The sequence below is a fragment of the Triticum aestivum genome, chromosome 5B (assembly GCF_018294505.1).
Source record: "Triticum aestivum cultivar Chinese Spring chromosome 5B, IWGSC CS RefSeq v2.1, whole genome shotgun sequence".
NCBI classification, from domain to species: Eukaryota; Viridiplantae; Streptophyta; class Magnoliopsida; order Poales; family Poaceae; genus Triticum; species Triticum aestivum.
The window spans coordinates 643,857,815-643,870,816 of NC_057807.1; positions in this window are offsets into that span (position 1 = coordinate 643,857,815).

Sequence of the window (13,002 nt, forward strand, 5' to 3'; positions counted from 1 at the left end):
TATTAAGGTAAACCTAACCACATCATTAAACATATGGATCCAAATCAGCCCCTCACGAAGCAACGCATAAACTAGGGTTTAAGCTTCTGTCACTCTAGCAACCCATCATCTACTTATTACTTCCCAATGCCTTTCTCTAGGCCCAAATAATGGTGAAGTGTCATGTAGTCGACGTTCACATAACACCACTAGAGGAAAAGACAACATACATCTCATCAAAATATCGAACGAATACCAAATTCACATGACTACTAATAACAAGACTTCACCCATGTCCTCAGGAACAAACGTAACTACTCACAAAGCATATTCATGTTCATAATCAAAGGGGTAATAATATGCATTAAGGATCTGAACATATGATCTTCCACCAAGTAAACCAATTAGCATCAACTACAAGGAGTAATCAACACTACTAGCAACCCACGTGTACCAATTTGTGGTTTTGATACAAGATTGGATACAAGAGATGAACTAGGGTTTTGAGAGGAGATGGTGCTGGTGAAGATGTTGATGGAGATTGGCCCCCTCCCAATGAGAGGATCGTTGGTGATGACGTTGGTGATGATTTCCCCCTCCCGGAGGGAAGTGTCCCCGGCAGAACAGCTCCACCAGAGCCCTAGATTGGTTCCACCAAGGTTCCGCCTCGTGGCGGCGGAGTTTCGTCCCGTAAGCTTACCCCCGATTTTTCCCAGGGTAAAAGCTCTCATATAGCAGAAGATGGACACCGGAGGCCCACCAGGGGCCCCAGGAGACAGGGGCGCGCCCAGCAAGGGGGGCGCGCCCCCCACTCTCGTGGCCAAAGTGTGGGCCCCCTGATGTATTTCTTTCACTCAATAATTCTTATTAATTCCAAATAGATGTTTCGTGGAGTTTCAGGATTTTTGGAGCAGTGCAGAATAGGTTTCCAATGTTTGCTCCTTTTCCAGCTAGAATTCCAGCTGTCGGCATTCCCCCTCTTCATGGTAAACCTTGTAAAATAAGAGAGAATAGCCATAAGTATTGATATATAATGTGTAATAACAACCCATAATGCAATAAATATAGATATAAAAGCATGATGCAAAATGGACGTATCAACTCCCCCAAGCTTAGACCTCACTTGTCCTCAAGTGGAAGCCGATATCAAAAAATATGTCCACATGTTTAGAGATAGAGGTGTCGATAAAAATAAAATACGGACATGAGGGCATCATGATCATTCTTATAACAGCAACATATATAGATTCTATCATATGATTTCCTATGCTCAAGTGACAATCAATTCACAATGTCAAGTATGGTTCAGAAACTTCATTGGGAACTAACAAACTATAATCTCCGTCATTGAAGCAATTGCAATTTATCATAACATCAGAAAGAGTCAACAATAGAGTTTTTCAGCAAATTCACATACTCAACTATCTTGTAGTCTTCTATAATTGCAAACACTCATACGATACTTGTGGTCATGGAGTTTCAGCCGGACACTGAGAAAGATAGGGGCTTATTGTGTTGCCTCCCAACGTATTCACCTTTAGGTGATGTCAACAATAATATCCCATGCTAACTTACATCCAATTGGATATATTTATCATGATCTTTCAAACACGAAGAGCTTGCCAAAGGATAAAATGAAAAAGGGAAAGGTGAGGATCACCTTGACTCAAGCATAAAGTAAAAACATAAAGTAAAAGATAGGCCCTTTGCAGAGGGAAGCAGAGGTTGTCATGTGCGTTTAGGGTTGATGCACAAAGTCTTAATGCAAAAGAACGTCACTTTATATTGCCCCTTGTGTGTGGACCTTTATTATGCAGTCTGTCGCTTTTATTACTTCCACAACAAGATCGTACAAAGCTTATTTTCTCTGCACTAATAACTCATACATATTTAGATACAATTTTTTTATTGCTTGCAACTTGACAACTTACTTGAAGGGTCTTACTCAATCCATAGGTAGGTATGGTGGACTCTCATGGAAAAATTGGGTTTAAGGGTGTTTGGAAGCACAAGTAGTATCTCTACTTGGTGCAAGGAATTTGGCTAGCATGAGGGGGAAAGCCAAACTCAACATGTTTGGAAGGTCAATAACAATATACTTTAACTGAGATGTGAGAAAACATAAACCATTATGTTGTCTTCCTTGTCCAATGTCAACTCTTTTAGCATGTCATACCTAATGAGTGCTCCCAACCATAAAAGGTGTTCAAGATAATATATTTATATGTGAACCTCTCTTTCCTTATCACTTCCTATTAATTGCAACGATGACCAAAACTATGTTTATCAACTCTCGACAACTTTTATGCCTCATACTTTCTATGTGTGAAGTCATCACTATCCATAAGATCAATATGAACTCTTTTCTTCTTCCTTCTACTTCCTCAAGATCATGGCAACATAGCAAAGCCCTTGACTCAACACTAATATTTGTTATAGATAGCTCAGAGACTCGATTACAAAAAGAGAACACAAAGCAAAACTCAAAACTACTTGATATCAAAACTTCAATCTACTAGATCAAGATACTACTAAAAGGATCGAACTAAATAAAACGGTAAAGATAGGAGTGTGATGGTGATACGATACCGGGGCACCTCCCCCAAGCTTGGCAGTTGCCAAGGGGAGTGCCCATACCCATGTGATTATGTCCCCGGAGGTGATGATGACGGTGGATAATCGCACATTGAGCGTAAAAGCTCCTCCAACTTGCGGATAATGCCCTTGAGTCCTGTGATATGATCCTTCAACAGAATATTCTCCTGTGTGAGATACTTGTTTTGTATGCGGGCTAACTCAATTATCTTGAAAGCTTCAATCTCTGTTGGAGTAAAGATGTTAGGTAAAGGTTGAGGGATATCTTCTTCTTTCACCGCCGGAGCATGAACCTCCATGGCCTTCTTGATCCCTCTATCATTGTTGATCTCTTCCGGTTCTTCTCTTTTCAGCTCTATCTTCAGTAGCCAAGCATCTTTGTCTTCGTTGTTGGAGGAGGGTGACGTCATGATGCTCTAGATCTGAAACAGAAGCAGCTCAAAACGAAAACAGAGGATATTTGCGTGATACGGTGGTCAAAACCTTTGGGAGTATATATAATGAATTTTTATCGGCTAAAATACGTAAAGTGCAAGAAAACGGAGTCCGGGAGGCACACGAGGTGCCCACGAGACAGGGGGCGCGCCGAGTAGTGGGGGCGCGCCCTCCACTCTCGTGGAGGCCTCGTGTCCCTTTCGGACTACTTCTTTCTTCCTAAAATTCTTAATTATTCCAAAATTGATAAAAAATTGCCATTGGAGTTGTTTTGGAGTCGGTTTACTTACTGTACCACATACCTATTCCTTTTCGGAGTCTGGGATGTTCTGGAAAGTGTCCCTTATGTATTCCTCAGGGGTTACGGTTTCAATAATATTAGTTTCAACATTCATAGGATTACCTGAAATATAATGTTTAATTCTTTGATTGTTTACCACCCTTGGACTTGTGCCTTCGAAGTTGTTGATTTTTATGGCACCGGAACGATAGACCTCCTCCATAACATAGGGACCTTCCCATTTAGAGAGAAGTTTTCCTGCAAAAAATCTTAAACGAGAGTTGAATAATAATACATAGTCTCGTACGTTAAACTCACGCTTTTGTATCCTTTTATCATGCCAGCGTTTGACTTTTTCTTTGAATAGTTTGGCATTCTCATATGCTTGGGTTCTCCATTCATCAAGTGAGCTGATATCAAACAACCTCTTCTCACCGGCAAGTTTGAAGTCATAGTTGAGCTCTTTAATAGCCCAATATGCTTTATGTTCAAGTTCAAGAGGTAAATGACACGCTTTTCCATAAACCATCTTATATGGAGACATACCCATAGGATTTTTGTATGCAGTTCTATAGGCCCATAATGCATCATCAAGTTTTTTGGACCAATTCTTTCTAGATCTATTCACGGTCTTTTGTAAAATTAATTTGAGCTATCTATTGCTCAACTCTACTTGACCACTAGACTGCGGGTGATAAGGAGATGTGATTCTATGATTGACATCATACTTAGCAAGCATCTTACGGAAAGCACCATGAATAAAATGTGAACCACCATCGGTCATAAGATATCTAGGGAGTCCAAACCTCGGAAAAATAACTTCTTTAAGCATTTTAATAGAAGTGTTATGATCAGCACTACTAGTTGGAATAGCTTCTACCCACTTAGTAACGTAATCAACAGCAACAAAAATATGTGTATAACCATTGGAGGCAGGAAAAGGTCCCATATAATCAAAGCCCCAAACATCAAACGGTTCAATAACAAGAGAATAATTCATAGGCATTTCTTGACGTCTACTAATGTTACCTACTCTTTGGCATTCATCACAAGATAAAGACAAACTTTCGAGCATCTTTGAAGAGAGTAGGCCAATAAAAACCAGATTGTAGTACCTTGTGTGCGGTTCTATCTCCAGCGTGGTGTCCTCCATAGGATTCAGAGTGACACTTGCGTAGGATCTGTTCTTGTTCATGCTCAGGCACACAATGTCTAATAACACCATCTACTCCTTCTTTATATAGGTGTGGGTCATCCCAAAAGTAATATCTTAAATCATAGAAGAACTTTTTCTTTTGCTGGTATGTGAAACTAGGAGGTACAAATTTAGCAACAATGTAATTAGCAAAATCATCATACCAAGGAGCAGTATGAGAAGCATTAATGGCCGCTAATTTTTCATCAGGAAAGCTATCATCAATAGGCAGTGGGTCATCAAGAACATTCTCTAACCTAGACAAGTTGTCTGCAACGGGGTTCTCAGCTCCCTTTCTATCAATAATGTGTAAATCAAATTCTTGGAGCAAGAGAACCCATCTAATGAGCCTAGGCTTAGCATCTTTATTTTCCATAAGATATTTAATAGCAGCTTGATCAGTGTGAATAGTAACTTTGGAGTCAACAATATAAGGTCTAATCTTATCACATGCAAACACAACTGCTAAGAACTATTTTTCAGTAGTAGCATAATTTCTCTGGGCAGTATCAAGAGTCTTACTATCATACTGGATAACATTCAATTTCTTATCAACTCTTTGCCCTAGAATAGCACCTGCAGCATAATCACTAGCATCGCACATAATTTCAAAAGGTAAATTCCAATCAGGTGGCTGGACAATAGGTGCAGTGATCAAAGCCTTCTTAAGTATTTCAAATGCTTCTACGCAATCATCATCAAAGACAAAAGGAATATCTTTTTGCAATAAATTAGTCAGAGGCCTAGAGATTTTAGAAAAGTCCTTAATGAACCTCCTATAAAAACCGGCATGACCAAGGAAACTTCTTATACCTTTTATGTCCTTGGGACATGGCATCTTTTCAATAGCATCAACCTTGGCTTTATCAACTTCAATACCTCTCTCGAAGATCTTGTGCCCCAAGACAATGCCTTCATTAACCATAAAGTGACACTTTTCCCAATTCAGGACGAGACTAGTGTCTTCGCATCTCCGCAAAACTCGATCAAGGTTGCTCAAACAATCATCAAAAGAGGATCCATAAACGGATAAATCATCCATGAATACCTCACAAATCTTTTCACAAAAATCAGAGAATATAGCCATCATGCATCTTTGAAAGGTAGCAGGTGCATTACATAAACCAAAAGGCATATGTATATAAGCAAAAGTACCAAAAGGGCAAGTAAAAGTAGTTTTAGATTGATCCTTCGCTGACATAGGTATTTGAGAGAAGCCAGAATAACCATCTAGAAAGCAGAAATGAGTGTGTTTGGATAGTCTTTCTAGCATTTGATCAATAAAAGGTAAAGGGTAATGATCTTTCTTAGTAGCTTTATTTAACTTACGGAAATCAATTACCATCCTATAACCTATAATAATTCTTTGTGGGGTCAATTCATCTTTATCATTAGGAACAACGGTAATACCTCCCTTTTTAGGAACGCAATGGACAGGGCTTACCCATTCACTATCAGCAACGGGATAAATAATACCTGCCTCAAGGAGTTTTAGTATCTCCTTTCTTACCACTTCTTTCATCTTGGGATTTAGTCGTCGTTGAGGATCTCTAACTGGTTTGGCATCTTTCTCCACTATAATTTTGTGTTGGCATAATGTTGGACTAATGCCCTTAAGATCATCCAGAGTATATCCAATAGTTGCTCGGTGCTTCTTCAGAGTCTTCAATAATCTTTCTTCTTCTTGCTCTGAAAGGTTAGCACTAATAATAACATGATATATTTTCTTTTCATCAAGATCAGCATACTTAAGATTATCAGGTAAAGGTTTGAGTTCAAACACGGGATCACCCTTGGGTGGAGGGGGGTCCCCAAGAATTTCAACGGGAAGGTTATGTTTCGGCATAGGTTCCTGTTTGAGGAACACTTAATCTATTTCCCTTCTTTCCTTCATAAACATATCGTTTTCATGGTCTAGCAAGTATTGTTCTAACGGATCAATAGGAGGCACAGCAATGGAAGCAAGACCAATAATCTCATCCTTACTAGGTGGTTCCCTATCACGAGGTTGTCTACGAAACTTAGCAAAATTAAACTCATGAGACATACCATCTATGCCAACGGTGACAGTATCTTTTTCACAATCAATCTTAGCACTAGCTGTATCCGAGAAGGGTCTACCAAAAATAATGGGGCAAAAATCATCTTGTGGGGAACCAAGAACAAGAAAATCAGCAGGGTATTTAACCTTCCCACACAAAACTTCAAGACCTCTAACAATCCCAAAGGGTTTAATGGTATCCCTATTAGCAAGCTTAATAGTAACATCAATGTCTTCTAATTCAACGGGTGCAATGTCATGCATAATTTCTTGATATAAGGTATAAGGTATTGCACTAGCACTGGCACCCATATCACATAAGCCATGATAGCAATGATCTCCTATTTTAACAGAAATAATAGGCATGCCTACGATAGGTCTATGTATCTTAGTATCTGGTCTAGCAATATTAGCAATCTCACCGCAGAAATAAATAACATGCCCATCTAAATCATCATCCAAGAGATCTTTAACCATAACAATACTAGGTTCAACATTGATTTGCTCAGGAGGTGTATAAGTCCTAGTATAACTCTTACGAACAACAGTCGAAGCTTTATCATGATCCTTTATCCTAACAGGAAAAGGAGGTTTCTCAACATAAGTAGTAGGAACAATAGGATCACTATAGGTGGTAGTCTTTTCTTCGACTGTAATAGGTGCAACTACTTTCACTTCAAAAGGAGGATTATATTTAAACCACTTCTCTTTAGGGAGATCAACGTGAGTAGCAAAAGATTCACAGAAAGAAGCTACTATCTCAGAGTCAAATCCATACTTAGCGCTAAATCCACAGAAAGCATTGGTATCCATAAAAGAATTAACACAATCGAACTTAGGTGTCATACCTGACTCCTTACCATCGTTGGAACCCCAATCTTCAGAGTTGCGTTTAATTCTTTCCAATAAGTTCCATTTGAAATCAATAGTCTTCAGCATATAAGAACCAGCACAGGAAGTATCGAGCAGGTTGCGATTATCAAGAGCGAGCCGAGCATAAAAGTTTTGAATAATCATTTCCCGGGAGAGCTCATGATTGGGGCATGAATATAACATTGACTTGAGCCTCCCCCAAGCTTGAGCGATACTTTCTCCTTCACGAGGCCAGAAATTATATATGTAATTACGATCACGATGAACAAGATGCATAGGATATAACTTCTGGTGAAATTCCAACTTCAATCGCTTATAATTCCAAGATCTCGTATCATCACATAGCCTATACCATGTCAATGCATCTCCCTTCAAAGATAAAGGGAAGACCTTCCTTTTGACAACATCATCAGGAATACCTGCAAGCTTAAATAATCCACAAACTTCATCCACAAAGATAAGGTGTAAATTGGGATGTAATGTTTCATCTCCTGCAAATGGATTAGCTAGCAGTTTCTCTATCATACCCGCAGGAATCTCAAAGTAAATATTTTGATAAAGTTCAGTAGGTTGAGGAGCAACTCTTTGCTCTTCTGGTGGGGGTGAACATACCCCGAACAAGCCCCTCAAAGGATTAGTTTCCATAGTGACAAGTAACAGAAAATTTCAGCACACTATATAAATGTTTCCTTACCAAGTTCCACTCACCAAAAGTGCTATGCTTCCCCGGAAACGGCGCCAGAAAAGAGTCTTGATGACCCACAAGTGTAGGGGATCTATCATAGTCCTTTTGATAAGTAAGAGTGTCAAACCCAACGAGGAGCAGAAGGAAATGATAAGCGGTTTTCAGTAAGGTTTTCTCTGCAAGCACTGAAATTGTAGGTGATAGATAGTTTTGTGATATGACAAATAGTAACGAGTAACAAGTAAACAAAGTAAATAAAGTGCAGCAAGGTGGCCCAATCCTTTATGTAGCAAAGGATAAGCCTGGACAATTTCTAATAATAAGAAAGGAGCTCCCGAGGACACATGGGAATTATCGCCAAGCTAGTTTTCATCACGCTCATATGATTCGCGTTCGGTACTTTGATAATTCGATATGTGGGTGGACCGGTGCTTGGGTACTTCCCTTACTTGGACAAGCATCCCACTTATGATTAACCCCTATTGCAAGCGGCCGCAACTAGAAAAGAAGTATTAAGGTAAACCTAACCACAGCATTAAACATATGGATCCAAATCAGCCCCTCACGAAGCAACGCATAAACTAGGGTTTAAGCTTCTGTCACTCTAGCAACCCATAATCTACTTATTACTTCCCAATGCCTTCCTCTAGGCCCAAATAATGGTGAAGTGTCATGTAGTCGACATTCACATAACACCACTAGAGGAGAAGACAACATACATCTCATCAATGTATCGGACGAATACCAAATTCACATGACTACTAATAGCAAGACTTCACCCATGTCCTCAGGAACAAACGTAACTACTCACGGAGCATATTCATGTTCATAATCAGAGGGGTAATAATATGCATTAAGGATCTGAACATATGATCTTCCACCAAGTAAACCAATTAGCATCAACTACAAGGAGTAATCAACACTACTAGCAACCCACAGGTACCAATTTGTGGTTTTGATACAAGATTGGATACAAGAGATGAACTAGCGTTTTGAGAGGAGATGGTGCTGGTGAATATGTTGATGGAGATTGACCCTCTCCCGATGAGAGGATCGTTGGTGATGATTTCCCCCTCCCGGAGGGAAGTGTCCCCGGCAGAACAGCTCCGCCAGAGCCCTAGATTGGTTCCGCCAAGGTTCTGCCTCATGGCGGCGGAGTTTCGTCCCGTAAGCTTGCCCCCAATTTTTCCCAGGGTAAAAGCTCTCATATAGCAGAAGATGGACACCGGAGGCCCACCAGGGGGGCCACGAGACAGGGGGCGCACCCAGCAGGGGGTGCGCGCCCCCCACTCTCCTAGCCAAAGTGTGGGCCCCCTGATGTATTTCTTTCGCTCAATAATTCTTATTAATTCCAAAAAGATGTTTCATGGAGTTTCAGGATTTTTGGAGCAGTGCAGAATAGGTTTCCAATGTTTGCTCCTTTTCCAGCCAGAATTCCAGCTGCCGGCATTCCCCCTCTTCATGGTAAACCTTGTAAAATAAGAGATAATAGCCATAAGTATTGAGATATAATGTGTAATAACAGCCCATAATGCAATAAATATAGATATAAAAGCATGATGCAAAATGGACGTAATAACAGCCCATGCTTATGTTGCAAGTATATGAGTTGTTGTTTCAAAACAGAAAGTTTATCGATGTTGCGAAAATTCTCTAGAAAATTCAGAATGTTATAAAATGTTGAAACTTTTTGCACAAAAAGATATGATAAATTTTATACAATTTGGTAATTTTTCAGAATTTTTGGAGTCAGAAAAGTATGGATCTTCTTGCATTCTTTACAGACTGTCCTGTTTAGACAGATTGCTGTTATGTTTGCATTGTTTGCATATGTCTGTTTGTTTAATGACTCTATTTGAGGATAGGAGTATTAAATATGCAGAGGCATTTAGTATGCAATGTTAAATTATAATTTTAGTGATTCGTTATAGTAGATAATGATAAGGTTTTGCATTGATTTATACTAACTTATCTCACGAGTTCTTGTTGAGTTTTGTGTGGATGAATTTTTAAGATTTAGGAAACCGTGATATAAAAGGAATTAAGGAGACACAACAGCTCAAGATTGGGGATGCCCAAGGCATCCCAAGATAATATTTCAACAAGTATCAAGCATCTAAGCTTGGGGATGCCCCGGTAGGCATCCCACATTTCTTCTTCAACAATTATCGTTAGTATCGGTTGAGTGTAAGTTTTTGCTTCTTCACATGATGTGTGCTATCCTTGGAATTTCATATTTTTTTCTTGATGTTTAATAAAATACTTAGATCCAAAAGTATTTAAATAAAAGAGAGTCCTCAAATAGCTACCCATTTACATGACTACTCGCTTGATCTTCACTTATATGTTTTTGGAGTAGCTTGTCATTTACTCTTGTTCTTCACTTATATCCTATGAGTACATTGTTGAATGAATTGAATATCATGAAGTTGAAATTAGATGTTCATATCATGCCTAGTAGTATCTTCACATTAGGTTTAGAAAGTGAAATCTTTTGAAGCTTGACAATCACAATATTGGTCATACAAGCAATTCATGAATGATTAGTATAAGGAAGAGAACTTTCACATACAAATATATTATCTTGGATATCATCTGTGATTGTGAATACCAATTAATTATTTTCAAACTCGAGAAAATTAGTTGAAGTTGGACAAGGAAGACAATGTAATGAGTTATGGTTGTGTATATTTGCATAGAAGGTATATTGTTATGGATCCTCCAACATGTGGTGTTTGCCTAGGATCTTTTGCTAGCCAAAAATTCGTACTAAGTAGAGATACTACTTGTGCATCCAAAAACCCTTAAACCCAGTTTCTTGCCATGAGAGTCCACCATACCTACCTATGGATTGAGTAAGATCCCTCAAGTAAGTTGTCACTGGTGCAATAAGGCAATAAAAATTGCTTCTAAATATGTTTGATCTTTTATTGTAAGGGAAAACTGAACGTTGTACGAACTTGTGATGGCAAAGTAATAAAAGGGACGGACTGCATAATAAAGGTTGCTATCGTAAGGGGCAATATAACGTGACATTCCTTTGCATTAAGAGCTTGGGCATCCAAAAAGAAAAGGCGCATGACAACCTCTGCTTCCCTCTGCGAAGGGCCTATATTTTACTTATCAGTATCTACTTTTATGCAAAGAGTCAATAGTATACATCCTCATTCAACCTCAATTATTATCTAGAGTTGGCAAGCATCATGTGGTGGGGAAAGATCTAGGCACATGTGGCCAGTCAAATATGTTTGATCATGATTTATTATTGTTGACAATTATCTCTATGATAAATGAGTTGGGAGGCAAAATATTAAGCCCCTATCTTTCTCTGTGTTCGATGGATGCCATTTGTTCTAATAATATGCTTTGAGTACTAGCAATCATGGAAGACTATATGATGATTGAGTATGTGGAGCTCTTACTTAGACTCTGTTAAATAAGTTGAATTGCAATTGTTTGGTGACTGAGAACATAGGTTGTTAAGTTTCAAGAGAATTCATTGTTTGAACCATAACATGTGAATTGGTTGCTACTTTAACATGATGAGTTTTATGATAAAGAGTTGTTGTTATGATGCTAGGAAAAGTGGTTTAAATTATCATTGATCAAACTTATGCACTTTGCTAGCATTCACACTTCATAAATTATTTCTTTTATCATTTACCTACTCGAGGACGAGTAGGAATTAAGCTTGGGGATGTTGATACGTCTCCAACGTATCTATAATTTATGAAGTATTCATGTCGTTATATTATCATTCTTGGATGTTTTACAATTATTTTATAGCAACTTTATATCATTGTTTGGGACTAACCTATTATCATAGTGCCCAGTGCCAGTTGTTGTTTTTTGCTTGTTTTTTACTTCGCAGGAAATCAATATCAAATGTAGTACAAATGGAGCGAAACTTTTTGGAAATTTTTTAGAACAGAAGACACGAGATGGGCCAAAGAAGTACCAGAGGGGTGCCCCAAGGGGGCACAAGCCGCACAACCCACCAGGGCGCGCCTAGGGGCTCAATCGTGCCCTGGTGGGTTGTGCCCATCTCGGTGTCCTCCCGCACCGCCTCTTTTCCCTATAAATTTACAAATATTCCAAAAACCCTAGGGGAGTCGATAGATCGTAAGTTCCACCGCGTGAGCCTCTGTATCCATGAAAACCAATATGGACCCTGTTTCAGCACCTTGCCGGAGGGGGAGATCATCACCGGAGGCCATCTTCATCATCCCTATGGTCTCCCTGATGAGGAGGGAGTATGATGACCCACAAGTATATGGGGTAAATTGTAGACTTTTCGATAAGTAAGAGTGTCGAACCCAACAAGGAGCAGAAGGAAATGACAAGTGGTTTTCAGCAAGGTAATGTGTGCAAGTGCTGAAATTGTAAGTAGTGCAGTAGTTTGATAGCAAGATAATTTGTAACAAGCAAGTAATGATAGCAGTAACAAAAGTGCATCAAGGTAGCCCAATCCTTTTGAGGCAAAGAACAGGCCAAAATGGTTTCTTATGATAAGCAAAGTGTTCTTGAGGGTACACAGGAATTTCATCTAGTCACTTTCATCATGTTGGCATAATTCGTGTTCGATACTTTGATAATTTGATATGTGGGTGGATCGGTGCCTAGGTGTTGTTCTTAGTTGAACAAACCTCCTACTTATTATTAACCCTCTCGCAAGCATCCGCAACCATGAGAAAATTATTAAGAATAAATTCTAACCATATAATTAAACTTTTGGATCCAATCGGTCCCTTACGGAATAGTGCATAAACTGGGGTTTAAGCTTCTGTCACTCTCGCAAGCCACCATCTAATAACTACTCCACAATGCATTCCCTTAGGCCCAAATATGGTGAAGTGTCATGTAGTCGACGTTCACATGACACCACTAAGAGAATGACAACATACATATCATCAAAATAT